This window comes from Lissotriton helveticus, chromosome 11, assembly GCF_964261635.1.
Source record: "Lissotriton helveticus chromosome 11, aLisHel1.1, whole genome shotgun sequence".
NCBI classification, from domain to species: domain Eukaryota; kingdom Metazoa; phylum Chordata; class Amphibia; order Caudata; family Salamandridae; genus Lissotriton; species Lissotriton helveticus.
The window spans coordinates 1,093,068,526-1,093,085,687 of record NC_136072.1 but is presented as its reverse complement, the minus strand read 5'-3'; the positions used below and the strand labels follow the sequence as shown (position 1 = coordinate 1,093,085,687).

General features: G+C 47.4%; 1 protein-coding gene and 1 non-coding gene across 2 annotated transcripts in view; one reads left to right on the top strand and one right to left on the bottom strand.

Annotated features, from left to right (window-relative positions):
• LOC144790939 (serotransferrin-2-like) overlaps positions 1-17,162 on the bottom strand; it is a 293,556-nt gene that overhangs the window by 213,257 nt on the left and 63,137 nt on the right. The gene's annotated exons all lie outside the window — the stretch shown is intronic.
• On the top strand, positions 2,343-2,482 carry LOC144793567 (U4 spliceosomal RNA). Its single transcript, XR_013603053.1, has one exon. It is a non-coding gene; the product is annotated as a U4 spliceosomal RNA (small nuclear RNA).

Below are 17,162 nucleotides of genomic sequence, written 5' to 3'. Positions count from 1 at the left end.
CTCTAGAGCCGCCAGGGCCACGGTGATCCACCACTGAGCCGGGATCAGACCTGCCCTCCTCCCCCGCAGCAGCTGATCCGCCGCCTCCACCGCTCTGCAGCATGCAAGATGGCAGGGTCGCTGGTGGAGAGAGACAGCCACCTGGCAATGGCAGGTGCCCTTCATGCATGAAGGGTGTGTGTGCGCGTGCGAGAGAGAGAGAGAGAGGAGATATGGCACGGCCTGGCCCCGGGCCTCGGCACGACCTCAGTGCTCCCCAAGCGCTACCAGCCCAGCCCACGTCAACAGGCAGCAGCAGGTACCTGGATGCGGCCACTGCAATGCAATGCTCCGTTCCCGTGACTGCACCGCAGTGACATGTGCCCTGCATGTTTACACCAGGGCTGGAGGCTCGCGGGCACCTGGAAAGCATCCTGGAGAAAGTGTTTTCAGGACTGAAGAGCGAGCACACCTACGACTTTTCGGTTTCCCATCACTACTGTCTGCTCTAGGGAATGGCTCATGTTGTTAACTAAATCTTCTTCCTGTAGTAAAACAGACTGACCTCGTCCAACAGGTCTCCCACGGACAGATTTACTGTATATTTTGAAATCTCCGCGCTCAGAATAAAAACGAGGGAGTGAGGCGGCTGGTGATGTCTGGGACAGCGCACCTGCTTCTATGAAAGTGAAAGCGGGTACGGCGTGAGATTATTAAAAAACATATGATGGTCTCTGCGCACCTGTAGACGCTGAGGGGGGAGTGGTGGGTGGAGTGCAGCCGAGAGCACACACAGCGTTTCCCTTGCGGGAGCGACCAAGAGCACCATCTGTTTGAAAGTTAATTACAAACAGATGGTTTCAAAGCTCGCTCCCGCAAGGTAAACGCCAAACTTGCAGGCGTTACATTGAAAGCAATGCAATGCGTGCACGTTTTTGGCCTCAAAAGCGAATCGATTCCAAGAGGTCTTCTCCTATGCAAAGGTAAGTATGAAGGGCATACATGCCCTACTTGCAGTAAATCCAATTCGGATGGCAGTCAGCCTCGTGAACACACCAGTTGTAGCAACATGTCATACCAATGCAATATACAATTCATGTCTAAAAGCAGTTCATCCTTCCAGTCAAAATCTGACTATTCCATTAAATTGTCCCATATTTCAAATATCATCGCCGATTCCAGGGAGGATCCTACTGACATGTGCCATGTGCACTGAATATGTGATAATTTCCAGGTGGAGGGCCACATCAGGTCACAGGGCGTGGGATTATCAGGGTGTGGGAAGTCAGGGGAGGGTCAATCAGGAGACCAGGGACAGTGTTAGACCATCAGTGGGTATTTGACAGAAGAGTCCTGGGTGCACACTGTTGGCATATATTTTAAAGGGCATGGAGTACTATCTGGTAGACGATTACCGAGCTCCAGGACACCTCCGGGTAATGTTGCACTTTTAAAAGTTTCCTTAATGTATTAACATGTATTATTCCAGAGTATGAAGCCTTGGAATTTGGTGCACTTGTGTTAAACGCAGGCTTCTGGGCAGAGTTTTGAGCACCAGGTCTTATTCTTCTACAAATTAAGCACTGGTTGAATCCAACTTTCAGTAAGTTGGCCCCTTAGATTCCAGCTAATAAGGCTATGTGCTGACTGTCAAACATTAATCAAGCAGTGGCTAAAGAAATATAACATCCGGGCGCCATTTTTCCTGTTAATATGGCCGCCGTGGTGAGCCGAAAGAAAAAAAGAGACGGTGACAGTCCAGATGATGCTAGGACAGAGCACGTCTCAACCCGGCGACCCAGAAGTAATACGGCATTTTCGACTCCTTTCATCGTATTAAGGAGAGAGTTCGTACCCCCGGCGAGCCTCCGACAGTCTGGGCTGCACCTCGCTCTTTTGCCACAAACCTAAATCCTCTTCAGAGCGCGCTGTGGGATGTCCCAAGTCTGAGAGGGCCTTGAAGGCGCTTACTTTCCGAATCTTCTTCAGGCTGGCTGAGACGGAGAGCAAGCCTTCCCAGCGCACTAAAACACCTCGCCTGTCCTGAGGGAGCGATAAGCTCCTCACTCTCTCCTGAAGAGCCCTCATAATTGCCCCGGAGGAATTCTAGTTGAAGGAGTGAACGGGTCCGTTGTACCACTATACCAGAAAATGCTAATTAGCATATGGCTCCCAGAATCCTCTACGCACAATACATCCTTTCTATGAGGCTTACAAGTAACAGAGACAATCTAAAGTATTGCAGATCGCAAAAAAAGTTATTGTTGTCATAGTCTCTGGCTTTTAATTGTAGGGGGCTTTAGGTCGCTGTAGGTGTCCTAAGTTTTATCCATCATGGGTACCCCGAATGACGGTTGATCTTTAGCTTTGCGCAGTGGCAGTATCGTAGCCAATGAGGTCTAACCGAGGCGCGATTATTGCTTATTGAAAACTTTACCCAATACCCCGCTGTGGCAATTTGAAATATAGTTGCCATTGCAATTTTTGACAGTCTCTAAGGAGACTGAACATTGTTGGTTAAAAACAGAAATAAACTTATAAATAGTAAACTGAATGCATTCGGAGGATTTATTTGGTTGCTATCAGATGCTGTAGCGTGTACTGCTCTCTTTTCACCAATAGGTGGAGGACTTTAATGTACTCTGAACTCTGTGATGAGCAATGAAGATAAACGGCAAAGCGCATTTGGTAATTGGCCCATGAGGGGAACTGGATTATCACAACTGCTATTGCCTTATATGGTAATAGCAGTGCAGCATGTCACTGCGCTGCGCTGCCCTGCATTACAGGGAAAGGTTAGGACGACGGAGTAGAAAATTATTTAATTTTCCCTATTCCGTCGTCTGTCGACTCCCACCACCCTACTAAGCTTACTTGCAACGGAGGCTGTTTAATTCAGCCCTGCCAAATACCACGCATCAGGCGTTAGACTAACGTATTTTGGTGTGGTGGTCCGCATCACCACCCCAAAATGCGAAGTCACACATTTAGAGCGACGCCTTAAGTTGCAGACAAATGAAGACAGGAGCGCCCCTGTCAGTACTCATTGGGCAAAGCACGGGCCGTGCGCTGCTCTGGCAGCCCACAGTGTTTTACAGACGGAACTACACTGTGCAGTGCAACGCCACTGCACTTCTCTGCTCCGGTGTTGAATTATAACATCTCATCTGCCAGAAGATGGTTCTGGTCACGCCGGCCAGGCTGTCTCAGCTGTGATCTCACCGGCTGCAGCACTGCGGCATTCGCCACATTGTCCATTTGCCGCCCAAGACAGAACATAGAGTTATTAAGTGGGCGGCGCGAGCGGGCAGAAGTTATGTTTGTAAGTTTAGTTTTAAAGCACGCCACTGCTCGCACTGCGGCCCGTGCCTCTCATCATGATGCCCTGCTGCAACAGGACCAGCTGCTGTAGATTACTCGCCGGGAAGACTCTTGTCCATCGAGGTCAGGTGAGCCTCAATATTCTTAGATTTAATTACATTACTTTATTTGTAGTGTGAACACAGTCTTGACCAATTCACCAGTTCAAACAGAAAAACAAACAAAGTTTACCAGGCATGGATTGGGGAAGACAGAGAAGCGAGCGGAAGAGCGCTGGTTACCGTGTGCCTTACACGCCACAGCCCCAAGGACCCTGGGAGTGGGACATGAGTCGAGATGCACATGCAAGGGCAGTGGGAGGCGCCATTCCCATAGCAGAGAGGCAGGCAGCTCCTGTTGTGTGGGGCGGGTTCGAAGATGACCCGTATCCCAGCTGCTACTGGACATTCCTGCCTGGGTGCTGAAACAGTTTTGCCGGATAATGGACTGCCTGTCAGACAACAGCTGGGTACTCTTTGGTGAGAACCCCCAGGCAAAGGGAGGCAAAATGGATTTGTCATCTTCAAGCCACCCTGATTGGACACAACACAGACAGGGAGTTGCGCTATTTCCTGCGTTAAAAATAACAATGATCTGCCATTGGAACATATCTGAAGTGAATGTACATTAGTTCCTACTGTATACTTGGCCTATCGACTTGTGACATCAAGATTGTTTTTTTTGCATATATGACTTGGTCTCCCCGTTTCATCTTGTCTATTTTATTTTCAATGAGTAGGTTATCTTTGTCGCATATTTTAATTTGGTAGTACGCACTGGTGTGACTGTGGACTGCTTTGTGTCACGCTATACAGCCAATTCTCTGGTCCGTCGATGAGAACACATTTGATGGCTGTTATCTGTTCGCTAGATTTTTCAATTTCCTTGTTCGGCGATTTCCCAGGCAATTTTTATGAAAATGACTGCCTGGGAGGGGAGACACTTGTGTCACATGGAAAGATGGCCTACTGGATCTGTCGCCCTCCCGTGATCACCCTTCTGCTAGGGTGATTTTTGCCTTACGGTTATGGAGGTTCATGCTATTTGGCTATGTAGGAATGACACCGCCCACTCCTTCAATATTGCTCAGTTGACCCTCTTTTTTCCCAGCATTCTGTGTTTGGATCTGCAGGGTTAGGTTCATGCTATTTGGCTATGTAGGGATGACACCGCAATCTCCCCAAATATTGCACAGCTGGCTTTTTGTCCATATGTACAGCGTTTGGATCAACAGGGTTAGGTTTTGCCTAATAGTATTACCATCCGGTTCCAAATCCCCCCCCCTGCTCAGGGTAGGGAAGTAATTTTAAGATGACTGACCCCTTTTATGCAGTTTGTTATCGTCAGGAGACCCTCCTTCCTTTGTGTTTACTACCACTATTCGCTCATGTGACCAGAAGCGATGGGGTGACGCAGGGAGATTACCTGCTTTAAATAATGGCGTCCCCTTTGGTATCGCACTGTTACTGACACAGCCCTACCGGTTATCATGCCGTGACGTGATATTGTTGTTTTGTGCAGGCAAGCCCTGTTTCTTCTTACTGTTTAACATAGTGGTTGCTGTCTGCTCAGACGAGGCTTTCGTAATACGGACGGTATTTGTCTTAATGGGAGCCTTGTTCTGGAACGCAAGTCATCGCCAGGATGACGTCTGTCTGTATTTTACATATTGACACCTAATAGGCATGAGTATTGTTTACAATTGAGCGCTGGTTATGTTCAAAGCGGCTTTGCTACTTGCTATTGTTCCGCACTATTTATTGTCATTAATTTATTTTTAGACGCTTCACAAGGACAATTTGGGGAACTGTGCTTTAATAGATGTTGACATCATTGTGCTATGGTTTATAGCCCTATGGGGTCTGATTGTGCTCCCAACATAGGAGTCCGACCACCTCTTTTAGGCGTGGTCATGATGGGGATATTCTCAGAGTTTTGGGTCCACATTGCCCACATATACTATACAGACTATGGTCTACTTAGTATTAGGTGCAGAATCGGCTGATATAATGGGCTCTCCCGTTCCACTCAAGACGGATCATGGTCCAAGGATTGATTCTATCTCGCCTTGATTGCGGAAAGGCCCTATACCTTGGGGCCCCACAGTCCACGCTCAATAGACTTCAAATTGTCCAAAACTGTGCCGCCAGGACCCTCCTCGATATCCCACGACGAGTCTCAGTTAAAGCCCGACTGAGAGAGCTCCACTGGCTTCCTGTGAAATCGAGGATTGAATTCAAGGCCATGTGTATTGCTCACCGCTCTTACTGGGGAACAGGCCCTGCTATAAACCTCCCCTTGGTAAATGCCTCTAATCCCAATCGTCTACTCAGATCTGGGACCTCTTGTCTTACCACAGTGCCGCGAATCAAAAGAGCCAGGTGTGGAGGCCGGTCGCTCTCCTACAACCTAGCCAAAATCTGGAACACTCTCCCCCTCTCAATCAGATCTGAGCCTAAACTACTTACCTTCCGAAAACTCCTTAAAACTTGGCTTTTTAATAAATCATCTTTTTAATAAACCATCTTGGAAAGCTCCGTCTAAATCTAGCGTACTCCGCTTTAGCCCAACTTCTGTAGTGCTGGGACGCCCCTGGGTAGCCATCGCGCTTTATAAATTATTTTTTCATTTTTTTTTCCATTTCATTTCATATTGTGACGCCGACAGCTAAATAATTTACGCTACTGTTGAGTTGGACTTTTTCAATGAAAGTGTCTGTCCTCCCGTCCCTAGTTACATGTTTAGAAAGTACTCGTTAAGATCATTATCTTAGTCATTTTATGTGTTCAGATACGTATGTAGAAACGTGAGATTTTCCTGTTTGTTTGTAATTGGCTGCTTTTCTGTCCTGATTAAGGCAACCTGGCCCGGTTTTTACCCGTAATTAGTTATTCTGGTCAACGCTGACTATCTACAGGGTGACATTTCTCGCTTTTGACTTTGGGCCCTATCACCTAGTTTCAATGGATCGGGTTCGGTTAAACTTATAGATAATGAATGTATATTACTTTTTCCTGTTTTCACCTTTATTACTGACTGGTATGTTCTGTGAAGGTTTTTATATCCGTTATTTTTACTGACAGGCCGCAAACCAAGAACCATTAACTAATAAGTTCCTTGAAGAATAAGTGGTCCATGGACACGTGTGTATTATGAATATATCTTGGATATTTGGAACCCTGTATTATTGGGTTGGGGGTGAGTTTGGCTCATTTGTAAAGAGACACAAGGCTCTCTGTGGGACCCAACTGTGGGATGGGGTGTATTGACAGTTTCTTTGAATATTGATGTTGTTGAACCCAAGCAGTCCAACTCTTTGCATCTGTATTAAGTAGAGGTCCGTGGGTATCAAGTATTGGGATTCCCATGTTGAAATTCCTTTAGCCAGCAAGTACGAGACGTTTTTGGTCTTTATACTTTCTTTCTGTCATAGATCCTGCAACACAGGTCCACTTCCTATTTGAGGTTGATTGCAATTTTGGAGGTTCACATCTTTTCACCATACAACTTATATTGATTGCTTAGTTGAACACTGATGAAGTGAGAATAAACAATATTTTTATATTCCCCCATTTTTAGTCTGTATATAGCCAGGTTGATTGACTTTTGGGTCTCCTTTGCTCTAATTGGGCAAGTGTCCATCTGGATACAATCAGTTTTAATTCACAAATGTCATAACACTGTATAGATTTGTGTCTTTATTCATTTTGTTATTTCATCTGGTCTATTTGTGCATCTAATTTGTCTGTTCTTTCCCTCTTACAAAAACAATGTGTGTGTTGTCTAGGGGTTCATAATATATATGAATATTCAAAGTTTAATTGTGTACTTTTTATATGTAGGGGCATATTATATATTTGTTATATCATGTGGGTTGTCTCTAGCTAGTGATGTTTTTTGGATGTTATGCTGATGTGTTATTTATGTTATGTCTTGTTTATAATTGTTACAGCCCTGACAAAGTTCCCTCTGGCAATTGGTAACGAAACGCTTTGGCTGTGCGCCAGTTTTATGACTAACTTAATAAAAGAAGTATTTTGGACAAAAATGGCTTGATTGATTGACTTTGCAACCAGTGCACCTTCCATTTTTTCTCAACATGAAGTGCCGTCATGTTGACATTAGAATAAGCTTCTGATGAGCTTGTAGGCTCTTGCATGCTTTTGGTATTTGTATAGTCTAGAGCAGAGGTCTTCAAACTTTTGGATGCCGACACCCCCCTGTCAACATTTTGAGGCGTAAGAACCCCCTCCAGACAAAACTTTCTAAACCTGTAGGCAGGGCTACTAGAATTATAAGGCAGGTGAGGACCAAATTACGGGACAGGCTTGACTAAATTGTGTGGGAAGAAAATGTACATGATGTTATGTGATGCCACGTATTTTGGGATAGCATTGCTTCATTATTTTGACATTTTTTACACACAGTGACACTGGGGAAAGATTTCACCCCATCAGTACCCGTTTATAACCAAAATACAGCAATTAACATCAGAAAGATTTCTAGACAACTTTTGAGAAGGGCCTTCGACTCCGCAGGAATACGTGCTGCCACATTAGAAGCTCACCTGGCCCTGGCCAGGAGAAGCAGGGGTTCCTTAAAAACCTGGCGGTTTTGTGCAGGGTTAAGCAGTCGACCCATGCAGCTTTCTTCTCACCCCTTCCCTTCCATCCCTCTCTCCTCTCCTAACCCCGGATCCCTCTCTCACTTTGCAGGCCATTTTCTTTCGCCCCTTTTTACAACTTCTGAACTCTCCCTATTCAACCTCTCACTTCACCTTTAATCACCTCTTGCCATTCTGTCTTTTCACTGCCCTCATCTCTAACAGTATCTCGCATTTATCTCATGGCCTCTCTGATCCCGTCACCTCCCATGCCCCTCAGCACTTCTCATTCACCTCGTCTCTCCATTCAAATTTTTGTCTATTTGTATCCTACACCTCTCCACCCCCCATTCAACTTTCACATCTCCCCTTTGTTCTAACAGAAGCCCTCACCTTTGGCTCACACTCACTTCTTGCGTGTCCACACTTCTCTTCGGCAATTCACATTTCTCCTCATCCCTGACCTCTTCAATCAAATTCTCTCACTCCCTTGCTGTCCTCTCTCATCCTCTCATCTCTCCTCACCAAGCATATGGGTCGGACCCGTATGCTCCTCTCGGCCTGTGCCACTCTGCTTATTCTTCCCTAATTCAAGAAGGCATGTGTTGTCTGTCTCGCTGTTTTGGTGCAGGCCGCGCAGTTATGGAACTTGCACCCTCCTTTGCTTCGCTCCACCAAGAATCTATTATCCTTTAGGAAGATATAAAAACCTTTCTCGATGCTCTGTAGGTTACCCAATTTGGCTTGTTCTCCTTCTCCTTCTGTGTGTTTCTCATTTGGCTACAGGCAGCAGATGGTTATTAGCCCCAGGACATCTTTTGGTAACAGTAGCGCACTACAAATGTAAATAATAATAATAGGCAAAAGCAGGGGAGTCACTAGACCAGAACTTCGGAGGGGTGGCTAACACTCTCAGCCAGGGCTGGTCTTAACACTGGTCGTACACGGTGCAACAGTCTTTTTCGGTGCCCCACCCCCGTTTCTTCCTTCTCAATGAATTCCTTCACTGCCACTCACCAACAATGCACCTCATCTCTCTATAGCACCTTTCTAACAGACATTTCATTTTTCATAGCGCTACTCATAGTTTACTCACACTCATTTTTGTGATCTGCATGGTACATATTCTTTTAGCAGGCACATTAACCCTTTGCACTGTGTGGGTGACAAGAGTGCCCATGTGAGTGCACAGTGAGCGATGCAACAGTGCGAGAGTAGGGTAAGAGGAGTGACTGCAGGGCGAGTAAGGTGGTGTATGAATTTGGGTGCGGATGCAAGTTCAGAATGGGACGAATGAATGTAAGATTACTGATGGACTTATTTGAGTGGGTTGCATATTGAGCAGTGGGGGGGACAGGTGAGTGAAGTGTCACATGAGTGCAGGATGAGTAGTGTACTCGTGTGACTGCAGGGTGAGGTATAGGGTGAACAGCGCAAGTGCATTGTGAGCGCAGAGTGATCACTATGAGTGCAGGGTGAGCGGGTGAATGGTGTGAGTGCATGGTGATCAGTGTGAGTGCATTATGATCGCTGTGAGTGTAGGGGTAGCGTGAAAGTGAAGGGCGAGAATGAGGAATAAGTTGCCTGAATGCAGGGTGCATTCCCAGGCACTTGAAGTAACTCAGCATGTTATTGACGGCGGCGTAGGGTTTAAGATCTAAGTTAAGCTATTGCAGCATTATTCGGGGATCGAGGGTGGAGGAAATAAATAATGTGCTGATCCTGCAACAAACTTACAGTCATATGGTTAGGGTTGCCAGCAGATTATTTTGATGGCCTAGTCGGTACAAAAATAAGCAGTCACCTAAAGCTGTATTTTCAGCACTTATTTGTGCATACTTCGAACAGCAAATATAAATAGAAAGCACTTTTAATTGTGTTCTAGGGCTGCCTCAATGATCCATGACTGACAATTAAAGCGAACAAAGACAGAAAAGTCACATAACGAATGCATACATACTTTTTTATTTAAAAGTCTATTTAGGGGGGGCGTGGCTAGCAGCCAAGAGAAATGGCCGCTGCTTAGAGGAGCTCCGGGGTAGGATCGCTTCCCCATTCATCCTGTAATTAATCCGACGTCTAAATTGCACCCAGAGTCGCTGCACACAGACCGGAGACGGAGCGCCATCCACCGCTCCAACTCCGAAGCCCGGGAGTGCCCAGAACCGTGCGGGACGAGCTCCGTTTGGAAAGGCCTACGGGAATAACTGGAGCCGCGGCCTCAATTAGTGCGGGCCGCCTGAAGTCAGCGGTAGGCCCGACAAGCTGCGAGAAGGCGGGAGACGAGGAGACAGGTCCGGAGTGACGGAGGGACTAAGAGGAACACAGGCTGTCCGCTGCCGCCCATAGGAGTGCACAGAGGCCCGTGAGGGGACGCCCTGAAGGTTCAACGGCAACGCCTCCAGCGGGGACAGAACAGCGAGCAGACACGGACGGATGGGACTCCCGCAAACCGGAGAGGCGGTAAGGGGTCCACAGCCCAACACCGCTGCAATTTACTGCCGCATAGAGGGAAGAGTGGGGGCCACGACTGAGGCTTAAAGTGTGTTGCCCGAGGCCCGAGGACAATCCCAGAAGTGGGGAGCTACATATGCTGCCTGGCCAAACAGCGCTGACCAGGCATTGAGTCCGACAGAGGGCAAGAACTACTCCAGCAAGACTGGTCTCGGACTATCCTGAGATCCCCTGCACTCCCAGTAAGTGCAGGACCTGTTACATATAGCTGATACAGGCGAACGCTGCAGAGCCCTCACTGTATTGAACATTTGCGCTTCACCAACAGCTAGTGAATTGCGCCTGCAGACCTCAACATTGGCGTTCCAGCCACCAGCAACATGAGTGGTAGGGGACCACGTACGAACCAACAGAGCAAGTTGGACCAATATGCATACACAAAAGACTTCCCACCGCTCTCTGGCAAGGCGGACCAACCGAAGAAAGATGCAGTGGCGTCAGTGGGACCCAAGGTTACACTGGAAGACATCATGGCGGCCCTAAATAGCGTTCAGACGACGGTGGGCGCCATATCATCGGACATCAGTCTCCTACGCGCTGACTTCCACAAAATGTCGGATAGAGTAACAGACGTCGAACGTGTGACAACATCCCTGTCAAAGGACTCCGCGCTCCTAATTAAAAAAGTTACACGCTTGGAGGAAGAAAACAGGAAGATGGCGGCAAAGCTCGACGACCAGGAAGGATGTTCCCGTCGCAACAACGTTCGAATTATGGGGATTCCGGAATCGGAAGGCGGCCCTGCAATGGACTTGTATGTTGAAGAACTTATCAAATCGCGCTTGCAACCGAGAAGCCTCTCCGTCTTCTTCTTGGTAGAGCGGGCGCACAGAGTGCCGGGTGGACGTCCAAAACTCAGTCATCTCCTTCTTTCCAGACTATACTGCAGCGGTTGCGGCAAGGCGTAGAAGCTTCCTGGAGGTAAAGAAGGCACTAAGGGCCTGTGAACTGCCGTACTCCATGTTATTCCCAGCTAAATTGCGTGTTGTAGCGGACGGCAAGACATGGTTCTTCGAGTCACCGGAGGAGGCCCACGATTGGTTAGAGGGATGGAGAGTGGCTGGACAGGAGGGTAAAACACCTAAAAGCAGACGACCTCGTGGAAGACAAGTAAGCCCGGAGAAGGATGAGCATCCTCAAGATGACAGCAACCACACACAGGAGAGGCTGGACGACGTGGAGAGCTGAAAAGGACACGGACACTCCTTGGCGCTATACTGGCAATGGAACTATAACTGAAGCAGACTCTGGAGCAGGGGGAGCTGTTATCCTTCCTGGACTTCCCGCTCCCAAACGTGCAAGTACTGTTCATGGGGTTGGGTAGTAAGCACTCTGCTCAGTTGTGGTGGCAGGCAGTTTTGAGTCCGCAGGGCAGGGAGGCAGGGAGGGGTTCGGTGAGGGTGGGATTGTTCTATGCTTATTTTAACAGTGTTTTTTTTTAGGTATTCACACACAGACAGCAATGTTGCAGCATGGCTCATGGAGCATGATTTTTATTTTATCCTAACGGATGGCGTCGGTAAGGGTGGGAGTGGCGGGAATGTCATCCGAAAGTACAAGGCGGACTGAACCTTTGAGGGCCACTGATACAATGCGGTCTACTCTCTCACTGCTAACATGGAATGTGAGGGGTCTAGGGGACAAAATAAAGAAACGGATAGTTTTGCAGAATATCAAGAGAACGGGTGCAGCAGTGATATTGCTGCAAGAAACACACCTCACAGGTACAGCCAGTAAAGCGATGGATAGATGGGGATACAAAATGATGATTCACTCGGAATTTACATCAGGCTCACATGGGGTAGGCATACTAATGAAAAAGCAGTTCCCATTGATAGTGCTTAGTACTAAAACAGATGCACAAGGGAGATTTGCAGCGATTAGGACGCAGTGGGAGAGACGTCCCCTTAACATTGTCTCAGTCTATATTCCCCCGGCACTGCATACTGTGGCTTTGCCGGACCTCAGTGACTTCCTACTTAACCTTCCAGAGGGAGAACTCCTTATCGGTGGGGATTTTAACGCAACATTACATGATACTCTGGAAAGATTCCTGGAGAGGGTGGGGACATCTGGAGGGTCGCACCTGCAGAGTTTTCTGGAGGCAGTGGGCCTAATAGATCTTTGGAGACGGAACCATCGCACAGAACGCCAATATACATATCATATAAAAGTGCAGCTGAACACCTGGCGCCTCACATGCTAAATATGTTCCTTGACAGTCTGGAAAGGGGTGAATTACCCCGGACCAGCGCACGGCCACAATCTTAGCAATTTTAAAACCCGGTAAGCCAGCGGAGAGATGTACCTCATACCGACCCATCTCCCTTATGAATGCTGAAGCCAAAATCCTGGCGAAGCTGTTGGCTAAACGAATCACGCCACACCTCACAACACTCCTACACCCAGACCAGTCCGGCTTTATGCCAGGTAGGAACACAGCGTTGAATCTGAGGAGAATACATGGGGTGCTGGCCAGAGCGGAATACTTGGAGGAACCGGCGGTAGTGCTCTCTTTGGATGCCCATATGGCATTTGACATGGTTAAGTGGCCATTCTTATTCGCGGTGTTAAAGCACCTTGGGTTTGGTCCCAATTTTGTTTCATGGATGCGACTCCTCTATACCAAGCCATTGGCACATGTCACTGCCAATGGTCACATGTCACATGACTTTCCTCTGGCACGGGGCACGCGCCAAGGCTGCCCGCTATCACCGTTACTTTTTGCCTTGGTCCTCGAGCCTTTGGCGGCATGGCTGCGGTGGGAGCCAACGATCAAGGGCCTTAAATGGACGGACGACTGGGAGGACCGAGTGTCCCTCTACGCCGATGATCTGTTGCTTTATTTGGCCAACCCAAGGCGCTCTATATTGACCCTCCTAGATGTATGTGCGGCCTATGGTGAGGCTTCGGGATACACCATTAACTGGTCAAAATCCATCCTCTACGTACTTCATGGCCCTCCGCCACTCCTACCTGACGACTGTTCGCTTACGATGGCCGGCAGCTCGTTCAAATACCTGGGGATTCATGTCACTGCCGATGCTAGGGAATTTTACATTAAAAACCTGCAGCCCCCCCTAGAACGGCTTAAAATAGATGTGCGCCACTGGGGGACGCTGCCGCTCACCTTGCTGGGAAAGGCGGCGCTTTTCAAGATGATGGCATTGCCTCGCTTCCTTTATGTTCTGGAAAACACACTGTATCAGGTTCAACCTCCCTACTTCAAAGCCATTAAAGCACAGGTCTCTGGTCTCCTATGGGGTAACAAACCGCCACGCATAGCTCAGGTCAAGCTGGTGAGGGGATGGTACGACGGTGGAATAGCACTCCGTGATGTACAACTCTACTACTGGGCAGCGCAGTTTAAGGTAATCAATCACTGGCTACACATCCCACACTCAGTCCCAGCATATAAGGCAGACAGGGCACAACTTGGCACCAGCACCATGCTCTCTCCCCTCTATGACAAAAACTTGGAGCTAACAATGTTCGGTCCCCTAAGGCATACGCTGATATTATGGCATGCTGCACAGACAAAACTGGGGTGGAGAGGGGTAATGACGCAACTTACTCCGTTATGGGACAACAAAAAACTGGGAAAGCTCCGAAACAGTAAGGGCTTCGCCCATTGGCATGACATAGGGATATCTACAGTGGGTGACATGTGGCAGGGTGGGGAAGTGGTGTTGTTTGAACGTCTCCAGCAATTATACGATATGGCGCCCTCTGAACACAACAGATATATACAAATCAGACATGCCCTGATATCGGTGATTCCTCCCAGCTCTGATGTTCCGGAGGCATCCCCTATGGAGGATAGACTACTGACAGATGTTATGCATAAGAAAGCTACATCATTCACATATTGGAAATTGATAAACAACTTACCCGACCCCACAGGCCCGCTTAAAGCTAAGTGGACACAGGATGTAGGGGAGATGGATGAATCCGAGTGGCAGGAAGCGTTGGCATCTCCGAGAGAGGCGGGAGTACCCTCACGTCTTAGATTGGTACAATTAAAAATTTTGCACCGTACTACACTAGACTAGTCTTACACAAGATGCAGCGAATAGAGCACCCCTTTTGTCTCAGAGGGTGTGGGGATGAAGGAACGTACTACCATACGATATGGGACTGTCCCAGAATAATAACATACTGGACCCAGGTAATGCGCACTATGTCTCAGGTACAGAAGGTATCGCTTGTACCTGACCCACGCAGATGTTTGTTAAATATATGGGAACCCAATGATCTTACACGCCATGGGCAAACTTGGGTCACGTTCGGTATAATGATAGCTAAGAGGAACATAGCACAGAAGTGGGGCGCGGTGGGGGTGCCTTCCCTCTCAGCATGGGGCATAAACATGGATGAGGCTATGATAACGGAACGGGCAGTGTTTACTAATAGAGGATGCCCCAGAAAGTGGTCTAAAATTTGGGGAGCTTGGAATGATTACAGGGGGGGTATTTGTGATCCACCTGCGGACAATGAAAGTGATGGCTCGGATGAGGATAGGGAATGAGGGGTGGGGGGAGGTGGGGATGACCGGAGTGGCACTGACAGACAATCGAAGGGATAGAATATGTATAATAATTGCAGAAATATATAACGATGTATTAAGAAGTGTTCCAAAAATGCCGTCTATACGATTGTTACAACTTGCTGATGTGATGAAAACAACAAAAATGTTCTTTTAAAAAAAAAAAAGTATATTTAGTGTCAAGAGGGGGGTCTTTGCAGGCTCTTTAAACAAAACAGGCAGGCATTTTTCTTTTGGCAACCCTACTTTATATTCCTTTTCATGAAATGCATTCTCACACTACAGCAGTAATTGTAAAATACAAATGTAAGGAATAGGCAGAGTGGGGACCCAGGGTGTACAGGAACCAGGAAAAAACTAAGCCTCTGTAACCAGTTTACATAGGCATGTAAATATGCAAACGGTCTTTAAAGACCTGTGAAAAACTCAGGCGTGCCGAAGATAATACTCCAGACACTGCCCAGCTGAGCCCCCAGCAGCTCGAGTTGCACTGCAGCAGCCTGGTCTGAGACACAGTACGGGGAAAGAGGGGGGGGCAGAAGTGTGACTGTGAAGGTGCGAACCCCTTTCCATCGCTCCACGGCCCCCCTGGGTGTCGAGCCCCACAGTTTGAAGACCCGTGGTCTAGAGTATGATGTACCTCATGTGTTCCCAGTGGAGATGCTCATTAACATTGCCTTGTTTCTGGTGTCCTCCTAAGTTCAGGGTTATTTGGCTCTTGTCCTAAACCAGATAAACAAGTTCATTAATTCCTCATTTAACCCACTCAGGAGTCAGTTACATTTTCCTTTTCTTCAGGGTCACTCAATGAGTCCAGTCCATTGTTGCCCTTGTGCTTCACTGGCAGAACTATTCCTTTAGTAAACATCTGCACCTTGAACATGAGACCCCATCAAACCGGCCCTTCACTGATGCCGTGTAGCCAGACAGATAATTTTTTAAGCCCCTGAATCACGCCCTGGTGCACTCTGTAAGCCCAATCTCCCTGCAAGACAAGCTTCAAACCTATCTGTCAAGGGTACTCAGGTGAAGGGTAGCACCTCTAGTTACCGCTTACAGGTATTGAAATATTTGTATGTCTGTGTAACTTCTTCAATACAGCCCCCCCAAGCTTTAGAACACAGCTGTGACCCGAGTAATAAAGTAAACTCATCACCCACCTCCACTTCCGAAGATTCCTCAAGACTTGGCTGGTCCCTTCTCATCTAGTAAGTAAGGCATGCAGCCACTAATTACATAAGCATAACTGTGGCCCATGTGGTTCCACAGTCTGAGGTGCACAGCCTCAGAAAGGGGGGCCTTCGGCCCTTGCAATCCAAAATACGATTCACATCATCTTTTCGTTTACACATTACCAGTTCATTATACACTCTTGTCCCAGTTATTTTGGATTGCAAGGGCCCAAGGGCCCCCTTTCAGGGGCTGTGCACCTTGGACTGTGGAACCACGTGGGCCACAGTTATGCTTCTATATCTTTGTTGTGTATGGGCAGAGCACGCACCGAGGTTTTCACGCCATAATCTTCAGCCTTGGATCATTTGTTTAAAGCGTGATTAAAAAGTAAAAAAACAAAAAACGGGTGTGCATTCTCCTCCCCAAATGTGTTCAATGATGCTGGTGACACCCAGGAGATTTCATGAAACCACAGAACATTCTAACAAGCATTGGCATAGCCAATAGGTCTCGCCTTTGGGACCTTATAAGTGTTTAGTTATCCAGCACAATATCCTTGGTGCACCAACATTGACTGTTGCATGGCTAAACACTTATAAGGTCCCAAAGGCGAGACCTATTGGCTATGCCAATGCTTGTTACCTTGAACCTACAGTACTTGTTGATTCAAGAATACATTCCAACTAAACAGGAATTCTTGAGTCCTTAGTTAATGCTTTTAATTTCAGGAGTGCTGAAACTAGGGCTGCATGAGGTGCTGCACTACCCCCGGAATAACCTTTCCAGAATTCAAAAAGCAAATTATCAATAAATTGGCCTTTCCTTTTGTTTTTATATTGACGCATTTGCTGTGCATCCAAAGGCAGAGGTCAAATTTCAGGTAATGTGTGACAAATTGCTGCTTATTCTTCTCTTAACATGGAGATTCACGTTTACTTTCCACTTTCCTTAATCTAAAATGTGTGAATTTTGCATCCAAGTAGCAAT